We start from the raw sequence: 21,624 nt of genomic DNA on the forward strand, positions 1-21,624 counted from the left end.
ACTAGGATTATTTTTTGTGGTAGATGGGGGTCTGATTCCTTCTTTGTTAAGTTGTAATTTAGTCTTCTCTTCCTAGAGATATGAACCCTGAACACAGCAAACCTCCCCATGTTTTGTCTTTTTCAACCTGGTCTTAAATGCACAGTACTATCAAGTATTCCATTGTCATTGGTTAATATGCACCATGGTTCAGAATCTGAAGGTGTTGCTTGTGTAATGCTGATGTTTCCTTGTTTCTTCACAAACTGAAAATAATCTAGGGTGTTAGATTTGTTTGTATCATATGCATTAAAAGAAATTTGAACTAAGCGTGCGTATTCCATTGCTTCCTTAGCAGCCACTTTAAGTTATACGCTTTGAGGGACATTATCATGTAAAGACACCACACATCACCCATCTGTAGGGGGAGAAGAGTTACAACAAATCAGAGACACAGACACACAGCTGGGCCTGGCCTAGAAACGAAGGAAAAGCCTTGCATGTGTGGACAGGAGTTCCTAGACAGACATGAACCCACAAAAGCTAACTGAGCAATCCTCAGTGATGTGAGATGCTGAGGGGCCCAGGTCCTGAGACATATTTTCTTGGGCCATCTTCAGTCCCCTTACGAACCAATTACTGTCTATGTCCTTTGGTGACCTAACTTTTTTGTGACTCTTAGATATGTCCTTAAAATAGATGAAGAGACCCTCTAATTCCAACAACCCAAAAGCTAAGAATTTTATCAGACATGATCTGGGCCAGAATCGAGATTCGGCAAAATTGATATCACAGGACTTCCTGATATCTATACAGATTCATTTGAGAGATTGTTGATTTAAGACTTTCCTTGTCTCTTCACTACAGAAAGTTCATAAACAGAAATATCACATAAAAATATAGGTAAACAGGGGTTGTGGATTTAGCTCAGTGGTACAGCGCTTGCCTAGCAAGCACATGGCCCTGGGTTCAGTCCCCAGCTCCGAAAAAAAAAGAAAAAAGAAAAAAAAAAAGAAAATATGGGTAACCTAAATCTGTGGTCACTTTGGGAACCACATGATGGTCATGGTCTTTCATATTTGTCTCCAGAATAAAGTGTCTCTTACCCTTTGAAAGAAGGATTCTTTATTTAAGACATGGAAGTTGTTGGCTATTTTGCCTCTCAAATGGGTTAACCTGTGTTTGTAAGCTTGATGTATGTTGTAAACTTTGTAATACTTCAATTCTTTGGAAACATGTAAGGCCAGAAACTGCCCAGACCCGCTTCTGAGGAGCTCCAGCAGCCAGAGCCCTCTGCCCAGACCTCCCTAATTGTCATAAGGGTGCTCCAGCCTTTATAAGGGTCATAGAATTTATCTCTAGTCCCTCAACAGGACAGTATCCAGGTTAAGCTCACTTTAGGTGAAAAATTTGAACAAAGGACAATTCCTGAATAGAAAAACACACAAATCCCTGAACCTCCCACAGAATCACACAAATTCCTGCATAATCCCTGAACTCTCCCAAGATCAGGACTTGAAATGCCTCCAATCTTCACCCTGCACACCTCCAACCTAGAAAGCTCAGTCCTATTGAACTACCTGAGGACCCAGCTATACCACTCTTGGGCATATACCCAAAAGATGCCCCAACATATAAAGAAGACACGTGCTCCACTATGTTCAAAGCAGCCTTATTTATAATAGCCAGAAGCTGGAAAGAACCCAGATGCCCTTCAACAGAGGAATGGATACAGAAAATGTGGTACATCTGCACAATGGAGTATTACTGAGCTTTCAAAAACAATGACTTTACGAAATTCATAGGCAAATACATGGAACTGGAAAATATCATCCTAAGTGAGGTAACCCAATCACAGAAAGCACACATGGTATGTACTCATTGATAAGTGTAGATTAGCCCAAATGCTCAAATTTCCCTAGATGCACAGAACACATGAAACTCAAGAAGGGTGACCAAAATGTGAATGCTTCACTCCTTCTTTAAAAGGGGAACAAGAATACCCTTGGCAGGGAATAGGGAGGCAAAGTTTAGAACAGAGGTAGAAGGAACACCCATTCACAGCATACCTCACATGTGGCCCATACATATACAGTCACTCAATTAGATAAGATGGATGAAGCAAAGAAGTGCAGGCTGACAAGAACTGGATGTAGATCTCTCCTGAGAGACACAGCCAGTCTATAGCAAATACATAGGCCAATGCCACAGAACTTAGAATGGGACCCACGTTGAAGGAATCTTAGAAAGGACTGGAAGAGCTTGAAGGGGCCCGAGACCCCATATGAACAACAATGCCAACCAACCACAGCTTCCAGGCCTAAGCCACTACCCAAAGACTATACATGGACTGACCCTGGGCTCCAACTGCATAGGTAGCATTGAATAGCCTAGTAAGAGCACCAGTGGACGGGGAAGCCCTTGGTCCTGCCAAGACTGAACCCCCAGTGAACGTGATTGTTGTGGGGAGGATGGAGAGGGGAACACCCATATAGAAGTGGAGTGGGAGGGGTTAGGGGGATGTTGGCCTGGAAACTGGGAAGGGAGATAACAATCGAAATGTAAATAAGAAATACTCAAGTTAATAAAGATGGGGCAAAAAATGAAAAAAAAAAAGAAGAAGAAGATGAAGAAAGCTCAGTCCTCAGGCAACTATATATAAGCCCTTCCCTTGGTCCAACCAGGGGGCCCACTCGCTCCCAGGAGCAGTGGCAGCCACTCCTGGATTTGTTCCTCAGTGCCCTGCATCTTCCTAATAAATCTCTTTTATGAAATTGGCTGTCTGTGACTCTATTTTCAGAGGATGGCAAGAACCAATGAAGACAAGAAGGGAAGAATTGAGGAGAAGGAGCAGGCTGAGGCTTTGTGTGGAAATTTAATGTTTCCAACCTTTATTTTTAATGCTGGTTCCTAAACGTTTTAACCTCTCTTCCACCCCATGACCTACTGGAGGTAGTGGGAAAGAAATGATATGGGGGACGTGGGGGAAAGTTGACCTGTTTAAAAGGTTCTTTGGAGCAACTCCTGTCTGTGCTGCCTGGAAATCATCAGTTCTGTTCACAGGTTAGCAGCAGCAGCCTGATCCACTCGCAAACACTTTAAAGATGCACCAGCAGTCTAGTTCCATAGAGCCAGGAGAGCAAACAGGAATTAGCAGCAGTGGCACTACTTAGCAGAGACAGCCAGGCCTCAGCCTTCGCTCAATCAGGAGGAGGCACCCGGAGGGACGCCAGGAGATGTTTTTGGCTGTAACTCTCTTGGGGAATGGAAGATCAGTGAAGATGCGAGACACAAACATTGTACAGCTATGTGTACCAGCAAGCCAAGGTTTGTCCCTTTGCTCTGTCACATGTCCTGTATGTGTCGTGCTTTAGCACAGGTCTTGTCTCAGTATGTGATCTAATCAGCCCGAGTCGACAGAGTGACAACAAATGGAGCTCAACTATGGATGTTGTAAGGATGACTAATACATGTGTGTTGTTAGTAAAGACTCTTTTACCATGTGTCCTGTCATGTGTTTGCTATAGCAGAGAATCTACTCTCCTTTGTCTGCCTTAGAGAAATGTTTCTTTATGAGTCTGTCTGGATCTTTCCCCTGAGTTCTCTTCAGGACACTCCACGCCTTCAAGTGTTTGCCCCAGCAAAACAGCATCTAACACAATTGACTTTCCATAGAACCGTTAAGTTTCCACTTCATGTGAGCTCCGCAGCTATTGGGAGATATCCTCCCCTGGGAGCTGCAGTGCCTCAGCTGAGGAGGATTCATCTTGCAGCTCTGTGGTTCCTGAACTCCAGTGTCTCGGGATGTCCTTCTGTTAGGACACTGTCCCACCTCAGAGCTGTGTGATCCCTTGGCTCCCCTGTCTCAGGATACCTTTCCATTGGGTACCTTCTCCTCTCAGAGCTGTGTAGTTCATGAGCTCCTGAGTCTGAAGACACCATCCCATCCAAGCAGAAACTCCAACAGAAGAAATGCCCAGCACTGTAATAGGAATCGCAAAGAACATGTACCAGAATCAGTTTTCATCAAAGTGCACACTTACTAGACACAAAGGTGTCTCAGATACAGAGCTCATGCAGCACCTGGATAGGTACCCAGAGAAGTCAGGAATGAACAGTAAAGCCTCTTAGGGAGCCTTAGGTTAGAAACAAAAGCTTCTGTAGCTTAAGGAAATGTTTTGAGGGAGAGGGGACAGCTTCTGGTTTCTCCCTAATGTTCTGGTTGAATGTTCTGCAGCAAGGGTGAGGGAAAGGCCACACCTAGTTAAATGAAGTACATGAGAGAACCCTGCAGGCTGAGACAGTGGAGAAAAACAAAGGGAGGTCAGAGGGTGGGAAAGTGGAAAGCAGTGTCAAGGAGAGGGAGACTGATGGCGAAAGAGCCAGAGTTTGAGAAGGGTTTAGTGAGAGGATCTGCTGAAGTTCACAGGGAAGCTCTCTCACACATGAGCATCCTGTCACATAGCCATGAAGGCTTAGCTATAGTGATCACAGAATGCTTGTCTGAATCATCACAGAGAGGTGTGATTGAGAATAGAGCTGATATGCCATCACTAAGGTAGTGCTCTCCATTTGAGAATGGGTCCTAAGGAAAAATGGTTACAAATGAAATAAGTATTTTCTTTTGGAAGTACTGAACAGCCAGTTTTTGAGAATACGTCATAGAGTGAATTGGAAGGTACTGTGGCTAAGGGACAGAGTTAGTCCTACCTAAGAAAACACTGAGTCTGAATGTGTCCATTAGGTTGTCAGAACCAGGATCTCCACAGTTACTCACAAGCCATGCCTCCTTTCTGGACTTCCTAAGAGAAGAACTCTTCTGAACCATGGGGCTGGAACTTAGCTTCATGGCAGAGAAACTGCACAGATAGTTTTCCTAGATCAACATCAAAGACATAGTCTGAACTCTTGCAACCTGAAACTGACTGCAAGTCAGCTTTGAGTGTATGCTGGCTATTTATATGTAAACTTCACACAGCATGGAGTTTTCATAGTATAAGGGGCCCCCCATGAGACTGGACTGTAGGCAATTCTACATGACATTTATTACTTTAATGATACATATGGAAGGGCCCATTGTGAGTGTGGGGCAACCCTTGGGCTGGTAATCCTATGTTGGACAAGTAGGCAGACTGAGCAAGCCATAGGGAGCAAGCATTAAGCAGTTCCCTCCACAGCTTCTGATTCAGTTCCTGCTAAGAACGGTGTCCTGAGTTCCTTCACTGATAGACTAAGATGTACAACTCTAAGCCAAACAAATATTTTCATCACAAATAGGATTTCCTCATGGTCACACAGCAGTAGTAACCCTAACTAAGACAGAAATTGGTACAGGATTATAGAGTATTGCTGCCAAGACCTCATGATGCATTGTGGGAAGGACTTGTTATATATATATATGGTCTAGACATGTCACCGAGTGTAGACTGCTCTATAATAGGATGGAAGGGAAAATTATTAAGAGCAATGCAGATGATGGAGGCCTCACTTGCCAATTTTCAAAGGGAAGCAAAGACCCAACCAAGCCATTAGTGCTAAGAGTCTGTGGTGTCTGCTCAGCTATAGCTCAAGAACCTGGATTCTCTTGAATCCAGGATTCAATTCATTCCCAGCCCCAGCAGGTAGCTCACAACCACATGTAATGACAGCACAGAGGATCCTCTCTACTTGATGGGCACCTGCCGTTAAGACACAAATTAATAACCTGGTAACAGTGTTTGTTTGTAAGACTTGTATTAGGTCAAGGTTGCATAACATCACATTTATAATAACCAATTTGTGGCATTTGTTAAATGTCTCATGAATTGAAAGCAGAAACAAACTTACATAGTCTCTTGTTTTCATACAATCAACTTAAATGAACTCTCTTTGGGGGACTTTATCATGTAAACATGTATAGCACAATATTGAATGCAAAAGTGGAAGACAAACGTATCAATTCATAGTCAGGGGTCACAGCTGCACCTGAAGACCAAATGGCACACGAGCAATTTCCTGAAAACACTTATGAGAACTCTACTGTGAGACTCACAGGACACAGGGATGGTAGTGTTTAATAGTTGTTTCACTGGAGAGAAAACAAACAGATAATATTCAAAGCACACACAAGAACTTGATATAACATGGGAGGGGTTCACAATTAGCTTTTTTCTGAGTTCCAGGCAGAAAGTTTCCAAGCCAGTTTTTAATGAGAGTGCCCTGGGGTGACTCAAATGCCACAAACACTAGGTATGACATTTCACTGCTGCAAACTCTAAGCAACATGTGGCATTATGCAGTAGGACAGTGGGGAGAGGAAGGATGTGTGAGGGCTCCATGCACCTTGTATTACCATTACTCTATGGAACATTGTGGCATTGAGCAGGCATCCCCTTACTCTTTGTCTTTTTCTATTTACACTTCTGTCCTGCTTTAGAAGGGACAGATATCTTACAAATTCTACAAGGCCATAGATACCATCACAGAGTACTACACCCACCAAAACTTTCCTTCACCACATGTCGAAAATACAAGCTATCCTATGACTAAGTGAACTTTCAAAGTATTGATCCAGAAACCAAAGTTATAAGAGATATTACAAAAAATCCTCCAACAACATGAGGTAAACTACACCCATGAAAATGCATGAAATAAATAATCTCACTACAGGAAATCAAAAGATAGGAGAAACACACACACAAACACATACACACACACACACACACACACACACACACACACACACACACACCACACTCACACACACACACCCAACAAAATAACAGGAATTAGCAATCATTGGTGTTTACTGTCTCTAAATATCAATGGACTAAACTCCCCAATAAAATGACACAGGCTAACAGAATGGATGTGAAAACACTCTTCTGCTGTATACCTCAACATTAAAGAGAGACTTTACCTCAGAGTAAAGTGTTAGAAATAGATATTCTCAGAAAATGGATCTAAGAAGCCAGCTGGTATTAAACAAAATAGACTTTCAACCAAAATGAATCAACAGAGATGAGGAAGGACGCTTCATATTCACCACAGCAAAAATCCACCAAGTTGGCATTTTGATTTTTAACATGGTCCTATGTGAAGAAATGCACATCTGTAAAAGAAACATGACTATACAGCTTAAACCACATAATGAACCTTGCATGTGAATAGTGGGAGACTTCAACACTCCATTCTCACCAATGGACAGTTCTAAACTATAGAGAGAAATAATGGAGCTAACAGATGTTATGAAACAACTGGACCTAACAGATATCTACAGAACAGTTCATCCAAACACAAACAAAAACACCTTCTTCTCACCACCTCACAGAACCTTCTGCAAAAGTCTACATATTAAGTCAGAAAGCAAGTCTCAACAGATACAAGGAAAATGAAGTAACACCCTCTGTCCTATCAGACCACCGCTGATTAAAGCTGGTTTTCAACAACAGTAACAACAGAAGGCCTACCAACTCATGAACACTGACCAACTCTCTGCTGAATGAACACTGGGTCAAGGCAAAAATGAGGAAATTTAAGTTTCTAGAATTCAATATAAATGAACGCGCAACATACCCAGATTTTTGGGAGTCAAAGAAAGTGACAACATCAAAGTTCCACCATTCTTGACTCTCCTGGAGACAGCCCGACATGAGGGCACAACAATTACAGCACAACTGCTCACTGTCCATGGGACTGAAGAGACGACAGCATACTTTGCTCCTGTGTGGAACAGGTCAGACATCACCAGGATTGGACATGGTACTTGTGGCTGAAACACAAGATAGACCCAGGTCAGCATGGAAACGACAACATCCGTCACAATCTTCCAGCTCCCTCTGGTCCTCCTCCTAGATGCTTTTCCACCACAACAATAGACTAAGGTGGGTGTTGAGTTCAGATACACTGCACCCTAGGTCACAGCTGATGTCTGCAGAAGCCAATATGTTGAAGAAGGTAGGGTCACAGCCCTGTTTACACTAAGAATATTACCAACTAACATCAATGATCTGTGCTCAAGTGTCCTTCATGGGTGTGAACATCCGGAATGCATGTGAATTGCCAAGGTCCAGTGGTTTCCCATCAATCCCCTGTTCTGCTGTCCTTGGTTGTAACTCCATCCTGCCAATCAGAAGTACCCTGGACTTCAGGATACGACACATACTCTATAGCCTTGGTGTTGCACGAGTTTTTAAAAATGGATCCATGCCTCTGGTCTCAATTTCCTAGCCAGTGTGGCTATGGTAGCATACTTGGGCAGCTGGCATGGTGTCTGGGAGAGAGAGGAGAACAGCAGAGCCAGGCTGCCTAGATCAGAATCAAGGCTTTGCTGGGTGACCCCTCATATGTACCTTAACATCTCTGAGCTCCCTATTTAAGGATAAAATAAATTAGTGTAGGGGACCCTGGGAAATGGGAGCTGTAGGCATGCCTCTCTGCCACCAATTCTGACAGAGCCTCCTTCCCCCCATCCCCTGCAAGACTCCCACTGACAGGTACTACAGGCTGGAGGCCTTTCTTAAGGATTCCAGTAGGCAGTAACCTGGGAGGAAAGGAGAGCCTGAAGGGGTGGATCAGGGTTGTGGCTCTCCCAAGGCTAAGAGGAAAAGTCACAGCACTAAGTGCTATCATGAAGAAACTGGAGAGATCTCCTACAAGTGACTTGAAAGCACAACTGAAAGTTCTAGAACATCTCCTGTAGCCAGGCAAGACTTCTAATGGAGGTATTGGGACACCATCCCAGACACAAAGCCTTTGACTTATAATTTATTTTTCCTACGAGATAGGCTGGGGAGAAGATGGAGCAGAAATTGAGGGAGTGGCCAACCCATGCCTGGACCAGCTTGAGACCCATACCCTGATAGGGCATCCACCCCTGAGACTTCTGATGATAATCTGCTGTACTTGCAGACAAGAGCCTTGCGTTATCATCAGCAGAGAGGCCTCAGCCAACAATTGATGGAAAGAGATGCAGAGACTCACAGCCAAATATTAGGCAGACCTTGGGGGATCCTGTGGAAGAGAGTGAGGAATGAGTGCATGGTCCAGGGATGTGAAGAAAAACTAGGGCAGCATCTCGAACACATGGGCACTGGAAAAAAATTCCTGAACAAAACACCAATGGCTTATGCTCTAAGATCAAGAATCAACAAATGGGATCTCATAAAACTGCAAAGCTTCTGCCAAAGGACACTGTGGTTAGGACAAAATGGCAACCAACAGATTGGGAAAACATAATTTCCAATCCTACAACTGAGAGAGGGCTTATATCCAAAATATACAAAGAACTCAAGAAGTTAGACCGCAGGGAGACAAATAACCCTATTAAAAATGGGGTTCAGAGCTAAACAAAGAATTCACAGCTGAGGAATGCCGAATGGCTGAGAAACACCTAAAGAAATGTTCAACATCTTTAGTCATAAGGGAAATGCAAATCAAAACAACCCTGAGATTTCACCTCACACCAGTGAGAATGGCTAAGATCAAAAACTCAGGTGACAGCAAATGCTGGCAAGGATGTGGAGAAAGAGGAACACTCCTCCATTGTTGGTGGGATTGCAGACTGGTACAACCATTCTGGAAATCAGTCTGGAGGTTCCTCAGAAAATTGGACATTGAACTACCTGAGGATCCCCTATTCTGCTGTCCTTGGGTGTAACTCCATCCTGCTAATCAGAAGTGCCCTGGACTTCAGGATAAGACACATAATCTACAGCCTTGGTGTTGCATGAGTTTATAAAAATGGCTCCATGCCTCTGGTCTAAATTTCTTAGAGAATATGGCTAAAGTAGCATACTTGGGCAGCTGTCATGGTGTCTGGGAGAGACATGAGATCACCAGAGACAGGCTGCCTAGATCAGAATCAAGGCTTTGCTGGGTGACCCCTCATATGTACCTTAACATCTCTGAGCTCCCTACTTGAGGATGACCTAAATTAGTGTAGGGGATCCTGGGAAATAGGAGCTGTAAGCATGCCTCTCTGCTGCCGGTTGTGACAGAGCCTCCTTCCCCCCACCCCACCCCTCCAGACTGACACTGACAGGTTCTAGGTACTGGAGGCCTTTCACAAGGATGCCAGTAGGCAGTAGCCTGGGAGGAAAGGAGAGCCTGAAGGGGTGGAGCAGGGTTGTGGCTCTCCCAGGGCTAAGAGGAAAAGTCACAGCACTAAGTGCTGTCATGAAGAAACTGGAGAGATCTCCTACTAGTGACTTGACAGCACACCTGAAAGTTCTAGAACATCACCCGTAGCCAGGTAAGACTTCTAATGGAGGTATTGGGAAACCATCCCAGACACAAAGCCTGTGACCTATAATTTGTTTTGTCTACGAGACATGCTGGGAAGAAGATGGAGCAGAAATTGAGGGAGTGGCCAGCCCATGCCTGTACCAGCTTGACATCCATGCCCTGAGAGGGCATCCACCCCTGAGACCTCTCATGATCGTTGGCTGTACTTGCAGACAAGAGCCTTGCATTACCATCAGCAGAGAGGCCTCAGCCAACAATTGATGGAAAGGGATGCAGAGACTCACAGCCAAGTATTAGGCAGACCTTGGGGGATCCTGTGGAAGAGTGAGGAATGAGTGCATGGTCCAAGGATGTGAAGGACACAAGAAAACCCACAGAATCAACTACTCAGTTCTTACAGGGGCTCATTGAGATAATCATGGAGCATGTGCTCATATGACATAAGGCAACACCAGCTGATTAATATACACCCAGTAATCCCAGTGCTTGGTTACAGTTGACATATTCTTAGAATCACAGATATGGATTTGCCTTTTCTTTATTGAATGTTTGTACTGTGGAAATAATAGCTGGTGTGGATTAAACCAACTTTCCCTAGTCCATGTGGATCTGTTCCTCAGGAGAAGATGATCTGCCATTGGCTTTATCTCCCACCCAAAGGTTGAATAGAAGCTTATGCATGATTTTAATTCATGTTTTGTGACATTATGTATAAGTACCGCATTTAATCAGTTTCTCCTTATCTCTTCTGCCCATGTACTTCCTTATCCTCCTGCTCTTTCCTCTCAAATCCAAGATTTCCTTTGCTTCACTTTAGTTGGATAATGTATAATGGATATCTACACACATCATATGTACATTTCTGCTCCCAAGTTTAACCATTTAAGCATGACTGCTTGGACCTAGATAATCTTTCGGGTGATGACACCCCTAAAAAGACTGATTGGACATTTCTCTGCAACCATTGCTTGCCTGTAACTCCTCATCTAGGGATGGATTCTTCCGAGATTCCTGCTGAGATTTGAATAAGCTTGATGATACTACAACAATGTAACACTGAGCAGACCTCTCTACAGCATGGCATATCAATATTTTTTCCAGCAACCAATACTTACACTCCAATTCTGAGGATATCTGTGTACCTCACACAGTATGTGGCTGCGTTCTTGTGTATTTCCCCCTTTCCATTACTTAGCTCTAGTTTCTCACTAAATACCCTGGCTTAAAGAATAAGGATACACAATAAACAGTATGTAGTCCTGAAGTTTAATATGGGAGAGTGATTCAGTCACTATTCTGTTAGACGCACCAATATGAAGACCTGAATATTATCCAGAAATCCCACATAACTAATGTCCAGGATGAGAGATTGTACCTGGAATCCTAGTGCTGGTGAGACAGTCGAGTCCCTGGGGTCACTAGGCAGCCAGCCAACCCTGATTAGTAAGCCCCAGAGCAGAAGGAGATTGTCTCAAAAATAAAATGAGCAGAATATGAGTAACATCATTCCCCTGCCTCAGCCTCTGACATGGCATTGAATGAATGGCCAAAGTAGTTGGGGGTTGTTTTTTTATTATTGTTGTTGTTGGTTTTTTTTTTTTTTGAGTTTGTCCCTCTGGAATAAACCACTTAGAGGTGTTTCTGCTACATCCCATTCTGCCTGTCCTTACTGAATTTCTTCATGCAGCTGCTGTCCTCTTTTTAGATTTCTTAGGTAATGTCTCAGCTCCCTGTGGCTTATTTAACAACTGACTAAAAGCAGCCTTAAAACAGCAGAAATGAATTCTCTCACTGTTCTGGAGGCAGGGACTTGAAATCCAGGAATCAGCAGGAACATGGTCCTTTAAGGCTTCGGGAAATACTGGCTTGCCTTTGCCTCTCTCCAGGGGTAGCAAACAATCCTTGGCATGTCTCCGTTTATAGCCGCCTAACTCACAGCTTTGTTGTTTTAAGATACGTGTGTGCTGTTTTTCTCTCTCTTAAAAGGAAAAGTCTCTCACCCTGGTTTTTGATCACCTCTTCAAATATCATAATCATAATTCCAGAGCCTGATTTCTATACAAAGAAACATTCTGATACTCTAGGGAGTACTTCAATGTATTTTTAAGGGTACACAACTATGAAAGTAGCCAGAAAGTATTATCAAATGTGTGTATGTGTGTATTAGTAAGGAGAGTATATAGTTAGTACTATGTAGTCCTGTATTTGAGAAATGTGCAGAAAAAATGAAAACTTGAAGTTTAACAAAAAGGATCACAACAACAACAGTCAAGTGAAACAAAAAATCAGAGAGCAAACCAAAGTCTACAAACATTCTAATCAAACACCCAAAAGACGTATGAAATAAACTTAGTCCTCTACACAGTTAGAAGAGCCATCCTGATTAATAATTTCTTAATGTAGTTAACAAATGCTGTTACCAGTTAATTCATTTCACCTGGTAACTTAGGGGCTGGAGAGATGGCTCAGCACTTAAGTGCACTGACTGCTCTTGCAGAGGACCAGGATTCAATGAGTTGCCAGTGCCCACAGGTGGCTCCCAACACCACAGCGGGTAACTGCAGGTGCAGAGGATTGCCTGGACTTGGGGGGCACCTGCATTTAACATGAACTTAAGTCATCCAGGGACAATGTATGTATGAGGTTTGTGTTGGGTGAAAGTTGTATAAGGTCCAATTTATAGTAACAATTTTGTGACATTCGTTAATGTATTATGAATTGAAAGCAGAACAAAATTCAGGTGGTCTGCTGTTTTCATATACTCTGTTTAAATTAACCCCTTTGGGAAATTTTATCATGTGAACATATATTACACAGCACAAAATTGTATCCAAAGGGGGAAGACCAATCTCTCATATCATAGTTGCAACTAACAGCTGGACCTGAAGACTGAAGGGCACACAAGCAATTACTCAAAAACAATCAGGACAACTCTATCAGCAAACTCAAAGGACACAGGAGACTACTGTGCTTACGTGGTGTTTGGGGACATGCCCAAAACAAAGAACCAAAACTTTACTTTCTCTAGGGTTTAATGAAGCTGGAGAAGCAAGGGCACCAGAAAAACTCAGAGGCAACAAACATTAGGTTATCATTTCACTGCATTCAAGCTGTGTTTCATCTGAAACTGGAAGACCGGATGCAGGGAATGAATTCACACAACCTCCCTTATCTCCTCTCTGCTTGGGCACAGGACTTGTGCAGCAGCCATCCTCTTCTAAGCATTTCAGGTGTCTTTATACATTTGTCCTGTTCCAGGCCTGAGTGTGAGTGCAGAGAATTGACCACGGCAGTGTGGGAAGAAAGAAGACCAGGTTCTCACTGAATGTGTACCAGAGACAGGTGGAGAGCAGTGGCCTTGGTTAGAGTTAGAAAGACAAACTGAAACTCCTGATAGGGATGCCAAGGACTTTGTTTGGGGCAGAAGTGGGGAGCGTCAAGGCGGAAGTTGGGGTGTGTGGAGGTGGGGTCTGTTGTGGGACAAGCCATACTCTGAACGGGCAGAAAGTTTCTCTTTGAGTCAGAGCTATTTGAGTCTTGCTTTCTCTTGGTAGCTCAAGTCAGCTCAGATGTCAGTGCAGGCTGAAGAAATGACCTATGGACTGGGCAGGAGGCCCCAAACTCAGACATTACCTCAGGCTGTGCTACTCCACTCAGTTGTTCTCCTGTTTGTCCTGCGTGAATGCCTGGCAGTGAGCAGAGGTGATCTGACTCTGGGAGCCTGAACTCAGGGACCAGAAGGATGAACCTGATTCCTGCTTGGTCATAATGGTCCCAATTAGAGCCCTTTCCCCCCAGGGCAGAGGTCTATGTCTAGAATGCCTCTGGGCAATAGACAATAGCCTGCCATTTCCCCTCCCTGGCCACTCAGAGGTGAACACACAGAATAAAAAAATCATCCCTGTAGAATATGCAGGATCTAGAGCAAAGTGGGTCATTATGGTAGGCTTGGATCCTAGACTACTGTACAGGTGTCTAACCCTTCCCACCCTGCAGATCAACAACCTCTCCTGCTCTTCCTGATGACTCAGCCCCTAACTTCCCTTTCCATCTTCCAGAGGGTCTACACACACACAGACACACAGACACACAGACACACAGCCTCACATACACACACACTATACATGCTGCCTTTAAATTCTTTTCAGTTGCTATGACTGAATGACTGACTCAGTGGAAGGATCACATTGTGTAACCCAGGCTGGCTTTAAATCTCACCTGGTGCTTCTTGATAGATTTTTATATTTATATAGATTTATATTTAGGCACCTCGGTAAAGGTGCCTAAAAGTCCTTGTATGGTACATCATCCTGCTAACGCGGGTAGAATCTATGGCATCCTACAAACTTAAGACAGTCAGAGATGACACAGAATTGAGGATGCAGAGCTGGCAGACATCTTGAATAGAGACTTGTCTTCCTGTCCTTTTGCATGTCAGATAGATTCTTGGGTGGCAGAAACATGGTCTGCTCCCACGTTGGAACTTGCCCGCATGTTTCTCTCACAGATGCACATGCTCTTAGTTACATTGTCATTGTCAGGCTCATAGCACCCCTGGCCATCCTTGGTGTGAAGGACAGTGCTCAGTGCTCAGACGCAATGCTCTTATAGGTCGATAATGAACACAAGGCCACACGCACCTTTGGGTAAACTCGGAAAGATGGGAAATGCCACTTAAGTGTGCACATTTGACCCAATGGCTGGAACACTTGTGGTAAGAGTTCAGAAAGAAGCTGGCTAACATCCAACTGGGCATCTTCAATACTAGTGGGAAGTATGCGATAGATTACAGTAGGAAGAGACAGTTGGCAAGAGAGAGAAATGGGAGAGCACATGTAGGCATGCGATGGTGAATGTCTTTGTGTGAAGGAGCTGAACATTTGTGGTACTGAGCAGACCAAGGGTACACAATGGATAACAACAGCAAGTTGTGTGTCAACAAGACTGACACCCAAGCCTGGAGAGAAAGTCTTGACCTTTGAGGAGGTGACGGATGGATCAGAAGTGAAGGATGACTGTGTTGTATGTGACTTGCAGGTCACTCCACTTTACAGACCGCCATGCTTTCTCAGCACAGCCAAGGACCAATCGTTGGTACCTCCTGGCTATTCCACATCAGGGGAAATTATACTTCATCTTGAACACTATGACTTTGACCCATTCTTCTCTACATTTACGAAGCATCTTTTATTTTTTAAGATTTATTTATTTATTATACAGTACACTGTAGCTGTCTTCAGACACACCAGAAAAAGGGCATCAGATCTCATTACAGATGGTTGTGAGCCACCATGTGGTTGCTGGTATTTGAACTCAGGACCTCTGGAAGAGCAGTCAATGCTCTTAACCACTGAGCCATCTCTCGAGCCCACGGAGCATCTTTCAAAAAGTCAGCATCCACACACCAGATATCAACAGCCATGCAGAAAATGCCTCTCATACACTTCCACTCTCTCTGAGAGCAAAACTAACACACACACACACACACACACACACACACACACACACATACCCCAGAAGTAGAACTTATGACATCCGAAAGTACCGATTACACAAACATCCAATTTCAGGATTCACTGAGAGTTTTTGGGTTTGCTAATAAGAGTGGGGTGAGGGGTTACTCACATGAGCTGGGGTTACTTCAAAACAGCTGTGCCACTGCAGAGCCCACCTCAACACATGACTCCAGAAACAGCACAGCAGAAACCTCAGGGACAGGTTTGGAGTTTTCTCTGTAGCTGGTTTGGCCAGAGTCTCCTCAGCAGCTTGGAGGGTCTCCTTTCTTAGACCCAGGAAGTTTGCTCATTTCCTGAGGGCGAGAACCCTCCCCCACCCTCTGAAGAGAGTGCTGCAGTCAGAGTTAAGCAGGTAAAAACATCAAATGACATTTACATGAAGGCAGAGCACTTTGTCTCACAGACAGATCAATGCTTACAGCAAGCCCAAAGGGACAATCTGCAGAGGACCCAGGCTAGCTGATTTCCAGCCCCTTTCTTGTCTGTAATACACTGAGATCCTAGTTCAGGTCTCAAAGAAGCAGCAGGTAAAATCTTTACTAATGCTTTAAGATGTCTTCTCTTTCCTAGGAGGGTGTTCCTCAGCAAAAACCACATGAGAACTTAACACTAACATTACTGTCTGCAACCAATGAAAAGGGCAGAAAGTAAGGTGGGGCTATGTTTAGCAAGTATCAATTTCAGTCATCTCTGATATCAGTCAGAAGTCACGTAGGGTGTTCCAGAGTAACCTCGGTGCTTCAGATACATGGAAGCTTCATACATTCAAATCTCAGAACTAAAATCAAGTTCTGCTTCTTAAGGCTCTGAGGAGTAGTGGTTCTCAACTTGTCTAATTCTGTGACCCTTAAACACAGATCCTCATTGAGGTGAATCACAACTATAAAATTTATTCCACCCAACTTAAACAATTACTAGAAAACAGCTGTGAGCAGTCTAGCACAGAGAAGCTGAGTGGCTGTGATTCATCAGAGTGTTTCCACAGGAGAGACCTGCACACCTCAGCCAGGGAGATCAGCCTCAGCACCCAGGAGAGACAGCTGTTCTGAGTTCCCTCCACTGAAGCTCCTAAGCCAGTGTGTGGGAGACTCAGTGCACAGAGGGTCTGTCAGACTCAACAGTGAGTGTCATTAGCTGTGGTTTATCTCACACAGACAAGCACTGAGCACCTCAAGTTCTTTATCTCAGTAACCCACAGGTTGGAGGTACCAGTGAATCTTCACCTAAACTTAATCTCTGTCCTGTATATACATTCACTCACTGACAACCCCCTATGCACATACCAGCACCTTCTAAATATACAATGCACCTGCAAACACACACACACACACACACACACAAACACACACACACACAGACACACACACACACACACACACACACACACACACACACACAAGGAGATTCACAGATTTGTCCCCAGCTGCCTCATGTAACACTGGTGAAGAAATGCATGGGCCTGATGTGAGACCTGTGGGAAAATGTGTGTGCAAATGGTTTCAAAGTCTGCAAAGAGGAACGTCTCAGGGAAAAGAAACCTCTTGGGAAATGGTTTCAGAATGAGGTCAAGCACATTTAGGATTCAGAGCCGGGCAGAGATGGTGGTCTCTGGGAAGACATGTGGAGCCTGTAAATCCACACACAAGGTTAATCTCTGTCCTGTGAACACACACACACACACACACACACACACACACACACACACACACACAAGTCCCTTAAGGAACATGTAGTTCATCCAAAAGAACACTAAAAAATCGATCCATATGTACTCTGTCAGGGATTTGGACATTTCTTATGCAGAAGCCTGTTCTACAAGAGAAAGAAAAGGGTTCATTCATTTTTGACTCATTTACATGAATGTTTTACCAGTGTGTGACCACATTATGGTTGTGCAGTAACCATGATGAAGAGAAATGTGAATCTAATTCCCTGCAGCCACAGTTATAGAAGGTTTTGATCAGCCAGACAGTGTGGCACAAGCTTTTAATCCCAGCACTCGAGAGGCACAGGGAGGAAATCTGTGATTTTGAGGCCACCTTGATCTACAGAGAATGTCCCAGAACAATCAGGGCTATACAGAGAAACCAAACAAAAGAGAAGAAAACCTGAGGAGGGGAGCTGTTGTGTGAGTGCTGGGAACCCAATCTGGGTACCCAAAAAGAGCAGCAGGTTCTCTTAACCTCTGGGTATCTGTTCACCCCTCAGAAGATGCTTTAATTAGAAAAAAGTTTTTGATTGCAGAACTTTCCACAAGTTCTTAGGTTCTAGTGTCACAGAGAGGGGAAAAGCTCAACCATCCTTCCCCACACGATAGTAATTGTCTTCAGTACAGAGAAAGTAGACGGAAGGAAATGAGGCCGTGAAGGGGGCGATGACCATGGAGCATCATGGAGGGGCGACAGTGACAAGCAGTGGGACAGGAAAGAACTTGTACCTGTGCCAGGGGATGATGCTGAAGGGACCTGGAGGGGCAAGAATGAGTCTGAGATGGAGAGGAAAAGAGGAAGTGAGGGAGAGGAGGCCGGAAGCCTGAGGGAGACTGAGGGAAGGTCTCAAGCTAGAGGAGAAGCACAGGAAACCAGTACAGCCAATATTTAGGGCCACCTACTTTGATGATCTCATGTGGACCGCCCAGAAGTGACACTGCATGTGTGCATGGGCGCGCCACCTCACTGGGTAGGGACTGGCCCGGTATAAATTTCTCTGACTCTGGTGGCAGGCTGCATCAGATCAAGGTGAAGGCACCAATTTTATTCTGTTTCTTTACTCTGTTCCCAAGGGACTCTGAGGACCCAGTTACTGGTGAGTGGGATGAAGGGACTGGGAGATGAGTGAGGTGTGGGAGCCCTGAAAAAGTGTCAAGGCCTCCAGGCACCCAGGAGTGACATGGATCTTGGTCCTTGGGAGAGATGATCAGAGCCACAGGGCCCTGGAGGGATTTCCTTAGATAAGGACTAGGAACTTGCATGACTGGACCAGGAAAAGTCCTGAATTCACAGCCTGGATTTATTCTGAGCGGTGTCCTCTGTGTGCTGGGGTTGTGGAAGGGTTGGGGGGTGAAGGCAGGGGTGGCAGTTGGGGTAATACAGCAGATTTTCTCATTCTCTCTGCAGCTCGTGTCACACCATAGGCAGCAGGGTCTCAGGAAGGGCCATGGCAAAGGGAGCAACCAGCAAGTGCAATCATTCTCTCACTCTCAGCCTTTTGGTTCTGCTGAGCTCTCTTGGCACCATGCAGGTAGATGGTGAGTTCTCGAGGTCTACATGGAGTGGGGTTGGGTTACAGAATATGGACGTGGTTTAAGTCAGGAAGCTTACAACTAGGTTATGGGGAGGGAAGCTACAGGGCTTCTCTTTCTCTCCTTCAAGGACTAGGGGCCTTGGGCTCTCCCTGGCTCCACTCCACCCAGCCTTCACTGGATTGAAGAAGTCAGGAAAAAGTTATGGTGTGGAGGGTGTGGGACAAGCTACATGGATGAATAGCACATCAGGCAGAAGGCAACATCTGGTAATGCCCTCAGCACCATTGGGGTCTGCAGGGAGCCTAAAACCAATCACCAGGCTGGCTATGCTGGGAACATTTCTGGGTTAAACATTTTGAGATGTGTGGGTGGCCGCGCCCATCAACTGGGGGCCATGCTTCTCTACTGGTGGGGGTCACTACAGGTTGTATCTCCCCTCTGTTGGATATTTCCGCTAAAGTCATCACCATTTGGTCCTGGGAGCCTCTTGCTTCCCTGGAGTCTGGGACTTTCTAGTGGTTACCCCTAGTTCCCCATCCTCCACTGCTCCGTGTGTCTACTCAATTTCCTGACCCTCTGTACTTCTCTCCCGTCCCTTCCATTGCCTGCTCCTGCTCCCCGTTTTCCCTCCCTCTCTGCTCTCTCTCCCAGACCCCTCCCTCCCTCTGCCTCCAGTTATTGTTTTGTTCCCTGTTCTATGTAGGAGTGAAACGATTATTATTTTGTCTTCCTACTTCTTGAGCTCTGAGAGTTTTCTTTAAACTACCACTGTACACATTCACAGTAGCACTGAGGCATTGTTCCTGAGTGACAGGGCAATAATGAAGCCAGAGAGAAATAATCACTGCACTTCCTGGGGCAATGAGTGGTCTCTACTTGTTGTGACCTGATTGACCCTCCTAGGAAGTCCATCTGGGTCTGTCTTTGAGGTGGCTCACTTTTAAATTGTTTTAGGTATATTTTGATTTTATGTGCATAATATCTTAACTTCATTATGCCTGTGTACCATGTGTTTGCTTGTTGCCCTTGGAAACTAAAACAGGGCATAGGACCCCGGTAAAATAGAGTTACAGGCAGTTATGAACTACCTACTAGTTTCTGGGAATAAATCTAGATATTTGGCAAGAGCAACCAGTGCCCCTAACCTCTGTGCCATCTCTCTAGCCTCACTGGTCTGGTTTTACATAGTTGACAGAGGAGTCTTGGGAAGGCAGCTTTTAGATACCTGTTCATCTATAATGGATTTTCTTCATTACACTTTCTGGTGCTCCTTTTCTCCTCAAACTATACCTTTTGTATTTTTCCTTTCCCAGCTTTCTACTTTTCATTCTGCATAAGAGTAACCTCTAACAATCACAAAACAAGATGTCTTGAAATATCTTCTGCCAAAGCCCTTCATTCTAAACTTTTTAATTATGCCTTAGGCAGGTTTTTTCTGGGGGTGGTGGTGGTGGTGCAGGGTGGAAGGGCAGAGTCCCAAAGCAAACACATACTTCAAAACAATATTGCAAGGTCATTTTCAAGGACACTTCTCCTCTGAAACCAATTATACCAGGCTGTCCTGATCTATATTTCTCAAGGAATCATTGTTGTCCATGGTTTTGCTCCTATGGCCCATTACGCTCTGCTAAAATGATCAACTTCTTTGCTAATTCAAGGTTCAAAAGTCCACACTTTGCCTACGAGCAGCTTGGTCAGGCTTCTCACGCCTATACCCCACTCCCAGGTACCTACTTTTATCAAGGTTAGTGAGGTGGTTTGAATATGCTTGGCCTAGGAGGTGGCACTTTTAGGATATTTGGCCTTGTTGCAGCAGGTATGACCTGGTTGGAGGAAGTGTGTCACTGTGCGGGCGGGCTGTGAGACCCTTCTCCTAGCTGCCTTAGGATAGTCTGCTCCTCACTTATTTTGGGTAAAGATGTAAATCTCTCAGGACCTCCAGCACTGTGCCTGACTGGATGCTGCCATACAACCACCTTGATGATAATAAACTGAATATCTGAACCTATAAGCCAGCTCCAACTACATGTTGTCCTTTATAAAGTTGCCTTGGTCATGGTGTCTGTTCACAGCAGTAAAACCTTAACAAAGACAGTCAGTGTCCTGACTAAAGCACAGTGACCATTTTATTGGGGCTTGCTTACCATTGGACAGGTTCAGTTCTTTTTTCTCAGGGTGGGGAGCATGGCAGCACACAGCAATATATGGTAGCTGAGAGTTCTACGTCCTTACCTAAAGGCCACAGAAGACAGAGACTCTGGGTTATGAACTGGTGTTTCAAACTTCAGGCTAGCTCCAGGACCCACTTCCTCTTCTTTGGCTACAACAAAGCCATACTACTGATTTCATTACTCATCTCTCTTGACATGTGTACTTCTTTGCGTCTTTTTACACACACTTCACTACAAGTTTTAGAGGTTCTAGATTCTGTTTTACATGTAGTACGGACTAGCCTCTGACCAGATTCCTGCCAGACATTTCTATGACACGTGGGCATTAGCTCCAGAGAATTCTGGTGGTTTGCTGATGACTAAAAGTCCGGTGTCCAAAGCATGAGAAGGCTGAGTTTAAACTGTGTGCTTCCCAACCATGAGAACCTGAGCTGATCGTTGGACCTCCTGTAAAAGGGCTGGGCATGGTGCTGTGTGCCCTCATTGTCAG

At 44.6% G+C, this 21,624-nt stretch overlaps 1 protein-coding gene across 6 annotated transcripts in view; it reads right to left on the reverse strand.

Annotated features, from left to right (window-relative positions):
• Nucleotides 1-21,624, reverse strand: part of LOC120098766 (histocompatibility antigen 60b-like) — a 134,474-nt gene that overhangs the window by 85,831 nt on the left and 27,019 nt on the right. For 2 of the 6 annotated variants that reach the window (XR_015648937.1, XM_087604467.1), the window contains exons 1-2: nucleotides 15,829-16,305; nucleotides 7,534-7,729 (exon numbers count right to left, since the gene is read on the reverse strand). The exons of 1 other annotated variant lie outside the window; for it this stretch is intronic. The gene's annotated coding sequence lies outside the window, so the exon portion shown is untranslated. Of the gene's footprint in view, nucleotides 1-7,533; nucleotides 7,730-15,828; nucleotides 16,306-21,107; nucleotides 21,196-21,624 lie in introns of those variants that run through there. 3 more of the 6 variants (XR_015648938.1, XM_087604472.1, XM_087604469.1) reach the window with 2 other exon arrangements.

This window comes from Rattus norvegicus, chromosome 1, assembly GCF_021556685.1.
Source record: "Rattus norvegicus strain SHRSP/BbbUtx chromosome 1, alternate assembly SHRSP_T2T, whole genome shotgun sequence".
Lineage (NCBI taxonomy): Eukaryota > Metazoa > Chordata > Mammalia > Rodentia > Muridae > Rattus > Rattus norvegicus.